Source organism: Pongo abelii, chromosome 4 (genome assembly GCF_028885655.2).
Source record: "Pongo abelii isolate AG06213 chromosome 4, NHGRI_mPonAbe1-v2.0_pri, whole genome shotgun sequence".
NCBI lineage: Eukaryota > Metazoa > Chordata > Mammalia > Primates > Hominidae > Pongo > Pongo abelii.
The window spans coordinates 60,530,052-60,544,285 of NC_071989.2; positions in this window are offsets into that span (position 1 = coordinate 60,530,052).

Here is a 14,234-nt window from a genome sequence, read left to right on the forward strand (position 1 = left end):
CAAAAGCTAGCAGAAGGCAAGAAATAACTAACATCAGAGCCGAACTGAAGGAAATAGAGACAAATAAAACCCTTCAAAAAATTAATGAATCCAGGAGCTCGTTTTTTGAAAGGATCAACAAAATTGATAGACCACTAGCAAGACTAATGAAGAAAAAAAGAGAGAAGAATCAAATAGATGCAATAAAAAATGATAAAGGGGATATCACCACCAATCCCACAGAAATACAAACTACCATCAGAGAATACTACAAACACCTCTACGCAAATCAACTAGAAAATCTAGAAGAAATGGATAAATTCCTCGACACATACACTCTCCCAAGACTAAACCAGGAAGAAGTTGAATCTCTGAATAGACCAATAACAGGATCTGAAATTGTGGCAATAATCAATAGCTTACCAACCAAAAAGAGTCCAGGATCAGATGGATTCACAGCTGAATTCTACCAGAGGTACAAGGAGGAACTGGTACCATTCCTTCTGAAACTATTCCAATCAATAGAAAAAGAGGGAATCTTCCCTAACTCATTTTATGAGGCCAGCATCATCCTGATACCACAGCCGGGCAGAGACACAACCAAAAAAGAGAATTTTAGACCAATATCTTTGATGAACATTGATGCAAAATCCTCCATAAAATACTGGCAAACCAAATCCAGCAGCACATCAAAAAGCTTATCCACCATGATCAATTAGGCTTCATCCCTGGGATGCAAGGCTGGTTCAGTATACACAAATCAATAAATGTAATCCAGCATATAAGCAGAACCAAAGACAAAAACCACACGATTATCTCAATAGATGCAGAAAAGGCCTTTGATAAAATTCAACAACCCTTCATGCTAAAAACTCTCAATAAATTAGGTATTGATGGGATGTATCTCAAAATAATAAGAGCTATCTATGACAAACCCACAGCCAATATCATACTGAATGGGCAAAAGCTGGAAGCATTCCCTTTGAAAACTGGCATAAGACAGGGATGCCCTCTCTCACCACTCCTATTCAACATAGTGTTGGAAGTTCTGGCCAGGGCAATTAGGCAGGAGAAGGAAATAAATGGTATTCAATTAGGAAAAGAAGAAATCAAATTGTTCCTGTTTGCAGACGACATGATTGTATATCTAGAAAACACCATTGTCTCAGCCCAAAATCTCCTTAAGCTGATAAGCAACTTCAGCAAAGTCTCAGGATACAAAATCAATGTACAAAAATCACAAGCATTCTTATACACCAATAACAAACAGAGAGCCAAATCATGAGTGAACTCCCATTCACAATTGCTTCAAAGAGAATAAAATACTTAGGAATCCAACTTATAAGGGAGGTGGAGGACCTCTTCAAGGAGAACTATAAACCACTGCTCAAGGAAATAAAAGAGGATACAAACAAATGGAAGAACATTCCATGCTCATGGGTAGGAAGAATCAATATCGTGAAAATGGCCATACTGCCCAAGGTAATTTATAGATTCAATGCCATCCCCATCAAGCTACCAATGACTTTCTTCACAGAATTGGAAAAAACTACTTTAAAGTTCACGTGGAACCAAAAAAGAGCCCGTATCACCAAGTCAACCCTAAGCCCAAAGAACAAAGCAGGAGGCATCACGCTACCTGACTTCAAACTATACTACAAGGCTACAGTAACCAAAACAGCATGGTACTGGTACCAAAACAGCATGGTACTGGTACCAAAACAGAGGTATAGATCAATGGAACAGAACAGAGCCCTCAGAAATAATGCCGCATATCTACAACTATCTGATCTTTGACAAACCTGACAAAAACAAGCAATGGGGAAAGGATTCCCTATTTAATAAATGGTGCTGGGAAAACTGGCTAGCCATAAGTAGAAAGCTGAAAATGGATCCCTTCCTTACACCTTATACAAAAATTAATTCAAGATGGATTAAAGACTCAAACGTTAGACCTAAAACCATAAAAACCCTAGAAGAAAACCTAGGCATTACCATTCAGGACATAGGCATGGGCAAGGACTTCATGTCTAAAACATCAAAAGCAATGGCAACAAAAGCCAAAATTGACAAATGGGATCTAATTAAACTAAAGAGCTTCTGCACAGCAATAGAAACTACCATCAGAGTGAACAGGCAACCTACAGAATGGGAGAAAAGTTTTGCAATCTACTCATCTGACAAACGGCTAATATCCTGAATCTACAATGAACTCAAACAAATTTACAAGAAAAAAACAAACAACCCCATCAAAAAGTGAGCAAAGGATATGAACAGACACTTCTCAAAAGAAGACATTTATGCTGCCAAAAGACACATGAAAAAATGCTCATCATCACTGGCCATCAGAGAAATGCAAATCAAAACAACAATGAGATACCGTCTCACACCAGTTAGAATGGCAATCATTAAAAAGTCAGGAAACAACAGGTGCTGGAGAGGATGTGGAGAAATAGGAACACTTTTACACTGTTGGTGGGACTGTAAACTAGTTCAACCATTGTGGAAGTCAGTGTGGCGATTCCTCAGGGATCTAGAACTAGAAATACCATTTGACCCAGCCATCCCATTACTGGGTATATACCCAAAGGACTATAAATCATGCTGCTATAAAGACACATGCACACGTATGTTTATTGCGGCACTATTCACAATAGCAAAGACTTGGAACCAAGCCAAATGTCCAACAATGATAGACTGGATTAAGAAAATGTGGCATATATACACCATGGAATACTATGCAGCCATAAAAAATGATGAGTTCATGTCCTTTGTAGGGACATGGATGAAATTGGAAATCATCATTCTCAGTAAACTATCGCAAGGACAAAAAACCAAACACTGCATGTTCTCACTCATAGATGGGAATTGAACAATGAGAACACATGGACAAAGGAAGGGGAACATCACACTCTGGGGACTGTTGTGGGGTAGGGGGAGGGGGAAGGGGTAGCATTAGGAGATATACCTAATGCTAAATGGCGAGTTAATGGGTGCAGCACACCAGGATGGCACATGTATACATATGTAACTAACCTGCACATTATGCACATGTACCCTAAAACTTAAAGTATAATAATAAAAAAATAAAAATAAAAATATACTTTGGCCCTGTGGAGATCCTAAGACGTAATGTGGTATAGTATAAAATGCATAGCTTTTGATATCAGGGAGAATATAGCTGAAATCCTGTCTTTGCAACTTAATAGTGAAGTGATCTTGGTAAGCTATTTATCTTAATTAAGCCCCAATTTCCCTATCTGCAAAACAGAGATAGTGATGTCTCTGTAACTGGGTTTTTACATAGATTATATGAGGTTCAGTGTTGGCCATAAAAACTATTGACTACTTACAGGATAGGCACTTTGAGAAAGTTGATTAATCCATGACAACAGGACATATTAATCATTAATTAGACATTAACTAATTACTGATAAACTTCTTTCATTGTTTCAAAATATTTGATCAGCATGGTAGTCTGAACAAATCCATGTTCTTCAAAATGCCTGGAAGTAGTAGTATTTAGTTTTTAATTCCTTAAGAAATAACGATTTTAGGATTGACATGTGTAGATGTTAGCTACGTTGCAAAGAGTTTTTTTTAAATCAGATACTTATCTAGACATAGAGTGTATGCAATAATGGCAATATTTAGCTAGAGATAAACAAAACAAGTTCTTCTATTCCATGCTGATTTCTACACAGGATACATTTTTAGTCTCTAAGCTTTTAAGAATAAGAATCTTTATGTATTTACCTTATACAAATGAATAAAATTATAAGCTAATCTTAAATTATAGCTGTCATTATTTTATAAGTAGTTTGTTTTACTCATCACTTAGTAACTTAAAAAATGTAAAAATTTTAAGAGTTTGATGTGTTTCCTTATTATTAGGTTTCTGAGGAAAAAAGATAAAAGTTTCCTTATAATAGTAATAATTTGGTATGGTATGTATCATTGTCATAATGATGATAGAATTCTGAAATATTTGTATTACTTTGGACTTTTTCTGGTTCTATTTCTCTCCTTCCAATCATAAACAAAGAGTCATATTAGTAACTGTAGTTAAATTTTCAAAAATGGAATGAAAGTCGTGCATCTTTGTGGACATTAGAATAAGACACTTGGGGTATCATAGTTGCTCTTGACTATTTGTAATTTATTTAATCTTTGAAGAAGCGAATAGAAGGTCTATGCTAGTTTTAAACAAGTATAAAACAAACACTCAATACAGTTAGAAATTATTTTTTGGAAACAGTAATTCAGCTATGAAAGCAAATTTGAGTGTATAATCATATAGTAATTTTGGTTATTATGCGTGAAGTTTTAAAAAAGAATATGGAAAATAAATACTTTGAGAAATCATTTTATACATCTGTTCAATATGACTACATATCAAAATGATTCAAGAGATAATGGTAAATATAAGCTCATTAGCATATTCATTAGAGACAGAAAAGTTACAGCACTTATTTAAGAATTATAATAACAGAGTTAGGGTTAAAAATGAAAAGAGTTTTTTCAGTTGGTAATAATATGGTGCCAGATCTACTCTGCCAGTGGCAGAGGGGCATGGTGTTGGTGAATTGTTTTCTTCACTCCTGGGCAAGCCAAGAGAAGGTTGACTTCCAACTCAGAAGGATATATTATTAGAAAGAGTAATGAAAAGATGCCTGGGAATCTAACAAGGCTGCTCAACTTTTCCTCCAATTTTTTTCTTGGTCATGTTAATATTTTGGGCAGAATCTCTGAAAAACAGAACTTTGCAGGTGTAGACATTTGAAAATATGTTTTGCATGAATATTGAATAAGAGTAGATAATTTAGAAGAATGTCAGGACTCTACATTATTTCTCCTCTGATAAAGGGTTAATTTTCAGAATCCCCACCCATCCTTTCTCTAGTGAATTGCTGATGGACTCATAAATTTGACCGGGAAATGTTAACACTTCCTGCTAAAGCTAACTTCAAATAGCAAAGAGGGTATCTGTGTTAAACTATGGTTCAAGTTGAAGCCATTAAGAATAGAGTCAAATTACTGTTTTTAAAAAAATGAATATCATTTTAATAATGAATATGCCTATTTTAGAAAAGTGACTGATACAGAAAAAGTGAATAATGCTTATATGCTTTCTTAGTAATTCTAATTGAGTTTTAAAATATTTTAATTCATTAATGAAAGTAGACAAGGTGAAATACTGACATGTTTTATCTCTCTACTTATTCATATAATATTTTTTCAATAAAATGACTACAGTACACTTTAGTTTTTTTTGAAAAAATATATTCTTATAAAATAAACTTAGTCCTCACATATTGAATGTATGAAGTTAGTTTTTATTAAAAATTCAAGCAATTTGTGTTTTAAAATCATAAGAGATGAACAGGTTGGGTAAAGGTCTATAATTTATGATGGAAGATTTGAGGATAAAAACCTTGAAATGTAAATCAAGCATTAAAATATTTTGATACATGTATAGTTCATTTTGTCACTTAAATTTTCAGATATTAAAGAAATAACACCAAGCAGTAAACACATTTTGAGTATATAAAGAAAAATAGAGAAACATGTTAACAACTGGATGGATAAAAATCTATACATACACACACCCCTTTGATCAATTATCTAGATATATTAGGCATTAATCATTCATTTTTTACCTGTTCATAAGCATTAGCTTTGTACATTATTTCAAGCTTCCACTAAGGCTGCTAGTTGTGTCACAGTTACTAAATTACTGAATTAAACAGTTACTAAATTAAAATCACCTGCTTGTTTTAGAACTATCACTAAATATCTTGTAAGTGATTATAACCTCCAAATACAAACTGGGCATCTCAAATGAAAACGGTAGGCCCAAGAGGACCAAAGATTAATACCTAATTTAAGGCAACTAAGCTAGTATGTCCTTTTAATAAATACTTTTACCTCAACATTGCTGAAGCCTAAGCAATATATTACATATTTTCTATATAGGCAATGTGCTTATTCTGTGAATATGTCATCTTGTACCTTACTGATAAAATGGTCTTCTGCATAAGTGATACTCACACTGCAGCAGTTTTAAGAGTTAAAGTGGCCAGAGAAATTAACAGTGCTGATAGTACTAAGTTACACATTTAAAAATGACACCTTTGTCCTTTGATATCATTTCCCAACAAGGTTATCACTGAAACTTCTTCCATTCCAAAGAATTGTATTTCTCAGTCAGCTAAAGTAGCTGACAACACAGTGTGACTTGATGTGCAGCTCTAGTTCCTTTCCTCTTTTCTCCTTTTTTTTTTTTTTTTTTTTTTTTTCCTTTTTGGAGTTCTCGTAAAAGATTTCAGTTATCTGTCATCAGGCCCAAGTTTAGATTCTCCCAAGCCAAAGCAGCTTGGAATGTGTCAGTGAAGAGGACACTCCAGACAGGACAATATGCTTGTCTACGGGGTGAGTGTGAAGAAGAATGCTAAGAGCTTGTAGCAATGTTGCTTTGGCTGGTGTAAGCCACAGAGAGGAGAATGGATCTGCTGCAAACGAATCCTGGTGCTGAAAGGGTACACTTCAACCTTTCAGTTTGTACACAAACCTCAGAGCAACAGCATTATCTGGCAATTGGCCTTCTTATGCCTAATTTTCAACCCACAAGTAGGAGTGAGGTTGTTGAGGATATCCTCACCCTTAGAGTTATTCACTTTGCATAATGACTCTACTTAGCACCTTAGGAGGGAGTGCTGATGTCTAAGTGCTCCATAGTCATGACTGTGTACCCTTCAATTAAGCAGTCCAGATATGAGTTCTTTTAAGATAAACTGAAAGTGATTATGGTGGTGGTTACAGGGGTATGTACATTTGTCAAAACTCATCTAACACTTGAAATAGGTGAATTTTATTGTAAGTAAATTATAGCTCAATAGAGCTGATAACAAGCAAGTTTAGGAATCTTGAAGCATGAAGAACTGTTAGATAAAATAAGAAAGCTGCTGTCATCAGGAGCATACTAATTTTAGTTATTATTATAAGAATAAACTTTTTTGAGTAGAGAATACATTAATCATTTTAAGATTTTTTTTTGAAAATATATTTATTTTCTAATGGACATATTGTAATTGTACTTATCCATGGGGTACAATTTGATGTTTCCATACATATGTGTGTTATATAATGATCCAATCATGGTATTTAGTGTGTCCATCACCTCATGTGTTTATCATTTTTTTGTGATGAGAACATTCGTAAACCTCTTTTCTAGCTATTTTGTAATATACAATATTTTGCTGTTAACCAGTCACCCTATTGTGCAATACATCAGAATTTGTTCCTCCTATCTAATGATAATAACTTTATACCTGTTGATCAACCTGTCATCATGCTCCCTCTCTCCTCCCTATTAATTATTTGTAATAAACAATAAACCATTCCATAACTGACTCATTTTACAATGATTATATGAATTAAAAAAGCATGCCTCCCTTTTTAACCATTGTATTCCCAGGGATTTGTCTGATTTATGGCAAATAGTAGGTACTCAATAAATATTAATGGAATAGTTGATGCCTAAAATTGTAATCACTAGCATATAAAATGTTATTATGCATTTTTTTTTTTTTTTTTTTAGAGATGGGGGCCTCACTGTGTCACCCAGGTTGGTTTCAAACTATTGGGCTTAAGTGATCCTATTGCTGTGGCCTCCCAAAGTGCTGAGATTACAGGCATGAGCTACTGTGTCTGTCTTCATTATGCATTACTGACTTAAAATATATTATATATATAATATGTAATATATAAAGCAAATGGAAATAGCTGAAAGTTAATTAGAACTGCTTTGCTAAATATCCTTTAACACTGTCCTAGTTTACTCATTATATGAGAAGTTTCCCATGTTGGATTTTAGTGCACTAACCTGACGTTCAACATCACAAGTAGCAACCCAAGCTCTTTATATTGTGCTTGATTCTGATGTGTCCTCATGGGAGAATCAAGAGATTTCCTGTCTATTTCATTTTGAGGATATGAGGCTTTCTATAACCTGATGCACAATGATGTGCTTATTTTGGGAGGTGGGTGAGAAAAATAACAATATTTGAAACTTTCAGCCTCTGTTTCTTCAAGAAGGTGGTGGTGGGAATGAGTGAGAGTGAGAAGCTTTGCCCTTTAAAGATAGTTGCAATGCTCTGTGCTGTGCCATAGAGTCACAGGTATTTTCAATGATTCAGGGAGCATGCTGAAGGAAGAATTATGCCTTGATTTCTGAAGAATCCTTTGCCAGTTTGATTGCTTTCAGAAAACATTTAAGTCATTTTGGAGTCTAAAGAGAGCAAAAAAAAAAAAAAAAGATAGTGAAAGAAATAGGCAAATCTTCTTTTTGGTTGAGGGGTGATGGCAGATAGTGATCACAATGTTTGGAGAAAATGAATTATTTTAGGGTGAAATGTGCAACTGGGGACTTGTCTTACTTACTTTACAGCTCACAGCAATAGTTTAGGTTGGCGCTGAGTTGAGTATCCCACAGTTCAGAACACAACCCTGAAGAATATGGGAACGGAGAAGAGACACTCCCTTCTACTGTGTTTAACTCTTACCTAAAGACAGTATAGGGGAAGGGACTACAAATGTCATTTTGAAGTGGTATATATGAGACCCTGCATCAACAGTACTAAATATTTAAGACAAATAAATAAATATTTATGACAAATATTTAAGACAAAAACTGAAGAGTTTCTCAAAATATTTATGAATTAAGATTTCTTCCTAGAATGTTTCCAACCGGATTTGGTTACAAATACAAATATCTTGTAATAAGCTCTTATTTGGGTAAGTAAAATCACTTTACTTAATTTTTATGTGAATATTTGTAGACAGGCGATAAATGAATACATATAGTATTGCAGGCATCATGAATCCTCTGTGGACTAAAGTTTGAACCTAATATTCTCTTACCAATTATGACTACCCTCATCATAGACTCATTACATTTTCATATTTTTTCCATTACACTATAAGCAGTTTCATGGCTGGGACAAGTTTGCCTCACAGGCAGTATCTAGCATGTATATGATGCTCATTGACTATTTGTGGAATTGTTGAGTGAATAAATTAACAAACAAATGAATACATTGTGTGTAAACACCTGTGGTAAAACCTATCAATTGCTCCCTGGTTTTTCTTTTTCCATCCTTTTTTTTATTACCAGAATCATCCAAGTGTAAGCAGAGCACATGATTGCTCAGTTAGTTTCCATTTTCAATTTTTCTTGCAGCTAATTTTGATCATATCACTAAGTTTGGACCATTCTGATATCACCAGAAAAGTTGTCTGCAAATTTTATGATTTCTGGCTGAAGACAATCTGCCAGCCCTGGGTTTCCACTCTTTTCCCTTATCATGAACTGGAACACTAACTTGATTGTGAGTTAGGTCCAAATATGCAAAGGGAGAAAACACCCTATGAGATAACAGAGTATGAACATGGGAGGAATTTGGACCTCTGAGTGATGACTTGTAGCACAATCACCGCTCCAGCCTGGACTACTCAAACTGGAACAAAAGGGAAAATTATCTATTTAATTTAAACTATTTTATTTGAGAATCTTTGTTATAGCAGCTTAACATATCTTCTACCAATATATACAGACAACTATATGGTATACTATGCAATCACCTATGTATGAGTTGAGTTACAAGGGAGAGGAAGAGAGTGATCTCATTAAATTTTTTTAAAACTCCTTTGCTATTATTCACTTTATATGTGAACACACAATGCTTATGTAGTAATTCACCAGTTTTTAGACTTACAAAATTACTATTATAGAATAAAGAGTTGGAAGTCTATGTCTTAACTTTGAACTTGAGACTTAATCTTAGTGGGCCCCATTTTCAAAATTGAAGATTTAAGCAATAAAATTTTATTTATCTTGAAATTTTAGGAATCATTCTTAATGTTGTAGTCATATAAATTTTAAAAAATTCCAGTGAGGTAATTTCCCATTGATTTTGCATATAGCTGAAGTATTTCCAAACTTAACCACAGGGCTCATTAGAAAAAAATCTACATGCTTTCTAAGATGTTTCCTCCACAGTCAATTATAGACCTGTAGCCTTATCTTCTAAGTACTAATAGAATATAAGGTTCTATCCATACTTTAAATAATTTATTTATATTCTAGGGAATAGAATATAAGGTTCTATTTATAGTCTAAATAATAAAATTTATTTATACTCTAGGTAATAGAATTTATTAATTTCCTTTGGATTCTGTTCTTTGGATTCTCGTCTATCTGTAAGGACAATCTAAAAGGCTTTACACTAGTATAGCTCTAAGAATGGTAGGAAGTAAACTTTTCTTTGTTTTCTTCTAAATTTTGCTATATGAACAATTTTCACATCTCAATTGAGAATATGTATTTCACTTATGGGAGTATCAAAAATTTATCTTCTTAGTTTTCAGTTCTCCCAATATTTGTCATTCTAAAATTGTTGTAAACATCTATAAATGTTATAATAATGTAATACAAGGCAACTGTGGTTGTTCAATGAGGAATACAAAGAGGTTTCAAATATGCTTTCTGTTTTAAGGGTGCCTGAAGACTCATGAGAAAATAGAATACACACCTACACACACGAATACAAATGAAAGCAGTGTTACAGATCTTTGCACAGCACTTGGGCAGCTCAGATGTGAGAGAGATATGAGTAAAACAGGGAATTGAAATTTCAATAGTCTACTAGTCAATGGGAAATTGAAATGGAACTTGAGGTTATGAATAGGCACTAACCAAGAGCCTGGAAATATATTTCAGTCAGATGGGGACAAGGTGGGAATGTACATCATATTTGCAAAGCTACGAGTAGCCTGGTTTAACTGAAGCAGTAGGCTTGGGTGGGGTATATGGGGAATACAGGCTTTGGGGCTAATTTTGGGCCAAATCACGTCAGCTCTTGAAGACAAACATGAGGAGCATGAATTTTATTCATTTTTTTAAAAGATAAAAGGGGACACGAAAATTGGCTTTTTAGAAAGATAAATTTGAAAGAATTATGTGACAGGGATTAGAGAAAACAAACTGAAGGGAGATAATTAAACTGGGGGAAAGTTATATTTACCCAGGCAGGCAGGGATGTTGAGTTGAACAAGACAAAGTGGCAGGCTGTGTAAATTATAGAACGTTATTGTATTGACAAAGAATTTAATGGAATGTGTTTATGTGTTTCCTGGTGGTTTTTATTATATTCTCTTCACTGCCTTGCCTTAATTGAGATCTGTCTTCTCATTGTTAATTCTGAAACTCTTATGACTCTGCCACATTAAGAATTTTTATTTTATTAGTTGTGCAAGTACTAGTAGTAATAGTAGTAGTAGCTATCCTTTCATGATAACTTTTGTTGATGACTTCCTATGTGCCATGCTCTATCTTAAACAATGTGCATGAATTATTAGGTTGAACTACCTAAAATTGCTATTCTTACAGGTCAAAAATGATTGAAGAGCAGCAATTTCATGTGGTTCACTTAATCTTCACAACCACCATATGAGTTAGTTAGTATCATTATCCCCATTTTCATGCAAGAAAACTGAAGCATAGAGAGGTTAATATTTGCCTAAGGTTGTAAAACCAGTAAGTGGCACAGCTGGGATTCAAACACAAGCAGTGCTTCTCCAGAGTCCAACCGAACCACCTGCTCTCAGCTTACACTGTACTAAACTCTTTTATCTCATGTAATCTTCCCAGCAAACTTAGGAAGCAGGTACATTCCTGTTTTACAGATAAGAAAAGTGAGGCACAGAAAACTGGTTTGCCTATGGTTACCTACATAAGGAGAAACAGTCATGATTTGAACCTAGCTGTGTCTGATTCCAGAATGGTAACATTCACCCTTCATTCTGTAGCTTGAGAGAGCAGGCAGGATGAGGATTCTCTTGGCTGCCTTTCAATGTTTTCAAGAGATTGTTCTACAAATTCCTTTTCATTATTCCACTTTCCTTTTTAATTTATGGACTTTATCAGCATCCCAAAGTATTCCATATCTGTAATATTTTGAAATTTTCTTGACACTACAGCTTGCTACCATTCTCTGTCTCTCATGTTTACTAAACATTGCTTTTGACCTCACACTTAACATCAGTTTCTTAATCTAATTTGATTTTACAAGTCCCTTTCTTGTTTCACTTCATATGCAAACTATAATGGATGCCATGCTCAGTTTTTTCACCTCTATCTTCCTTATCATTTTCCATTTCCTAACCCTAGCAAACTGACACATTTATTTCAGTTTATCAGTTAATTCCTCAAACCTAGCTCAAACAAATGATCAATTTTCTCTAATTCCGCTCACAAGCAATTTGGATAGAGCTGGAGAAAATTACAGAAGTGGATTAAGTTCAATGTAAATGTGTGATCTAAGTTGGACCCTTGATACTGTACAGTAATCTTAATTTAAAAAACTAATTTATCTCATTTATTTTTTATTCAAGTTTCCATATACCTGCAGAAGTCATTTTAAACTGTATCTTCTTTTCTCAAACCGTCAATTCTTTTTCTATCTTTTTCATTATCAATTCCTAATATAACAGAAAAATCTTGCATTCCCTGTCTTACAACCATGCTTGTTCACTTCTTTTCCCAAGCTAATAGTATCTCATCCTACTCAGAACAAAATATTGCTCCCCTTTGTCCCCCTCCTTCACAAAGTTAATTCTCCCGGAATTTCACCCCTTTCTGGGAGTTTGAACATTAGGTTATCTTTTATCTTTGGAATCATCATCTCCCACTCATTTGTGATTGAATCTCTTGTTGCTGCTTAAAAAATATACCCAAAGCAGTGTTTTGGTTTTCTGTTCCTGTGTTACTTTGATGAGGATGATGGTTTCCAGCTTCATTCATGCCCCTGCAAAGTGGGAGTTGAACAATGAGAACACATGGACACAGGGAGAGCAACATCACACACTGGGGCCTGTCGGGGGATGGCGGGCAAGGGGAGGGACAGCATTAGGACAAATACCTAATACGTGCAGGGCTTAAAACCTACGTGACGGGTTGATGGGTGCAGCAAACCACCATGGCACATGTATACCTATCTAACAAAACTGCATGTCCGGCACATGTATCCCAGAACTTAAAGTAAAATAAAAAAAAATTATAAAATAAAATGGGAAACAAACAAACAAACAAAAATACCCAAACCTTCAGCCACTCCTTCCTAAGAAGAAAACAGGTCTTTCCTTGATGTGGATTCCACAAAAACTTCTATAGTTACTTAAAGTTGCCACCTCTGACCCAGTGCCAGAAAGTGGCAGCCTATTCCTAAACCACTTGTCTGTCTTACTTCTCCTCACAAAATGCTTCCTAAACTTCTCCACATCTTTGCCAGTTCTCATCACATGCTCTATTTGCCATTTATAGCCTCATCTTGCTCTTTATCTCATGAGCTCAGCATTGTCTCCACTTAAATCTGCTGCTTTTTACTAAAGGCAAACTCAACCCAGTTTAGAGTAGACTTTCTGCTGGAGGATTCTCTAGCCATATGATTGGAATGCAAGTAATTTTTCTTTTACTATCTGCCACTCTGAATCCTTTCTTACATACTCTGAAATCTATCTCCAGAGTGGTCTCCCAGTACGACCTACTATAAAATTGTGTTTCATGTTTCAACCTCTTGCAATCTGGCTTTATTCTCAACACTCTACTATTCTTAACTATCATCATCAATAACCTTCAAGTTGAGTTTTCAAATCAAATGTTCTGATTTCATTTTCCCTCCTTTCTTTCATGTTGTCAAGGCATCTTTCTCCAATATTTTTTCTTTTCTGAATTCTTTCATAACACTGTCATTTATTAATTAAGCCTGTAAAATTTTTGAGCATGTTTTATATTACAGGCAATACGCTAGGCACCAAGGAGAGAGATGAACCAAACACACTTTTTGTCCTCAAAAAACTGATGGTCTATGAAGGGAGAGAGACAAGAAAATCAACATTTAAAATAAAATATGTAAATGGCTTAACAGAGCATTAAAAAACCTGAAGAGGGCCGGGTGCGGTGGCTCAGGCCTATAATCCCAGCACTTTGGGAAACCGAGGCAGACTGGTCACTTGAGGTCAGAAGTTTGAAACTAGCTTGGCCAACATGCAAAACCCCGTCTCTACTGAAAATACAACAATTATCCAGGCATGGTGGTAAATGCCTATAATCCCAGGTATTCGGGAAGCTGAGGCAGGAGAATTGCTTGAATCCGGGAGGCAGAGGTTGCCGTGAGCCGAGATCGCGCCTCTGCACT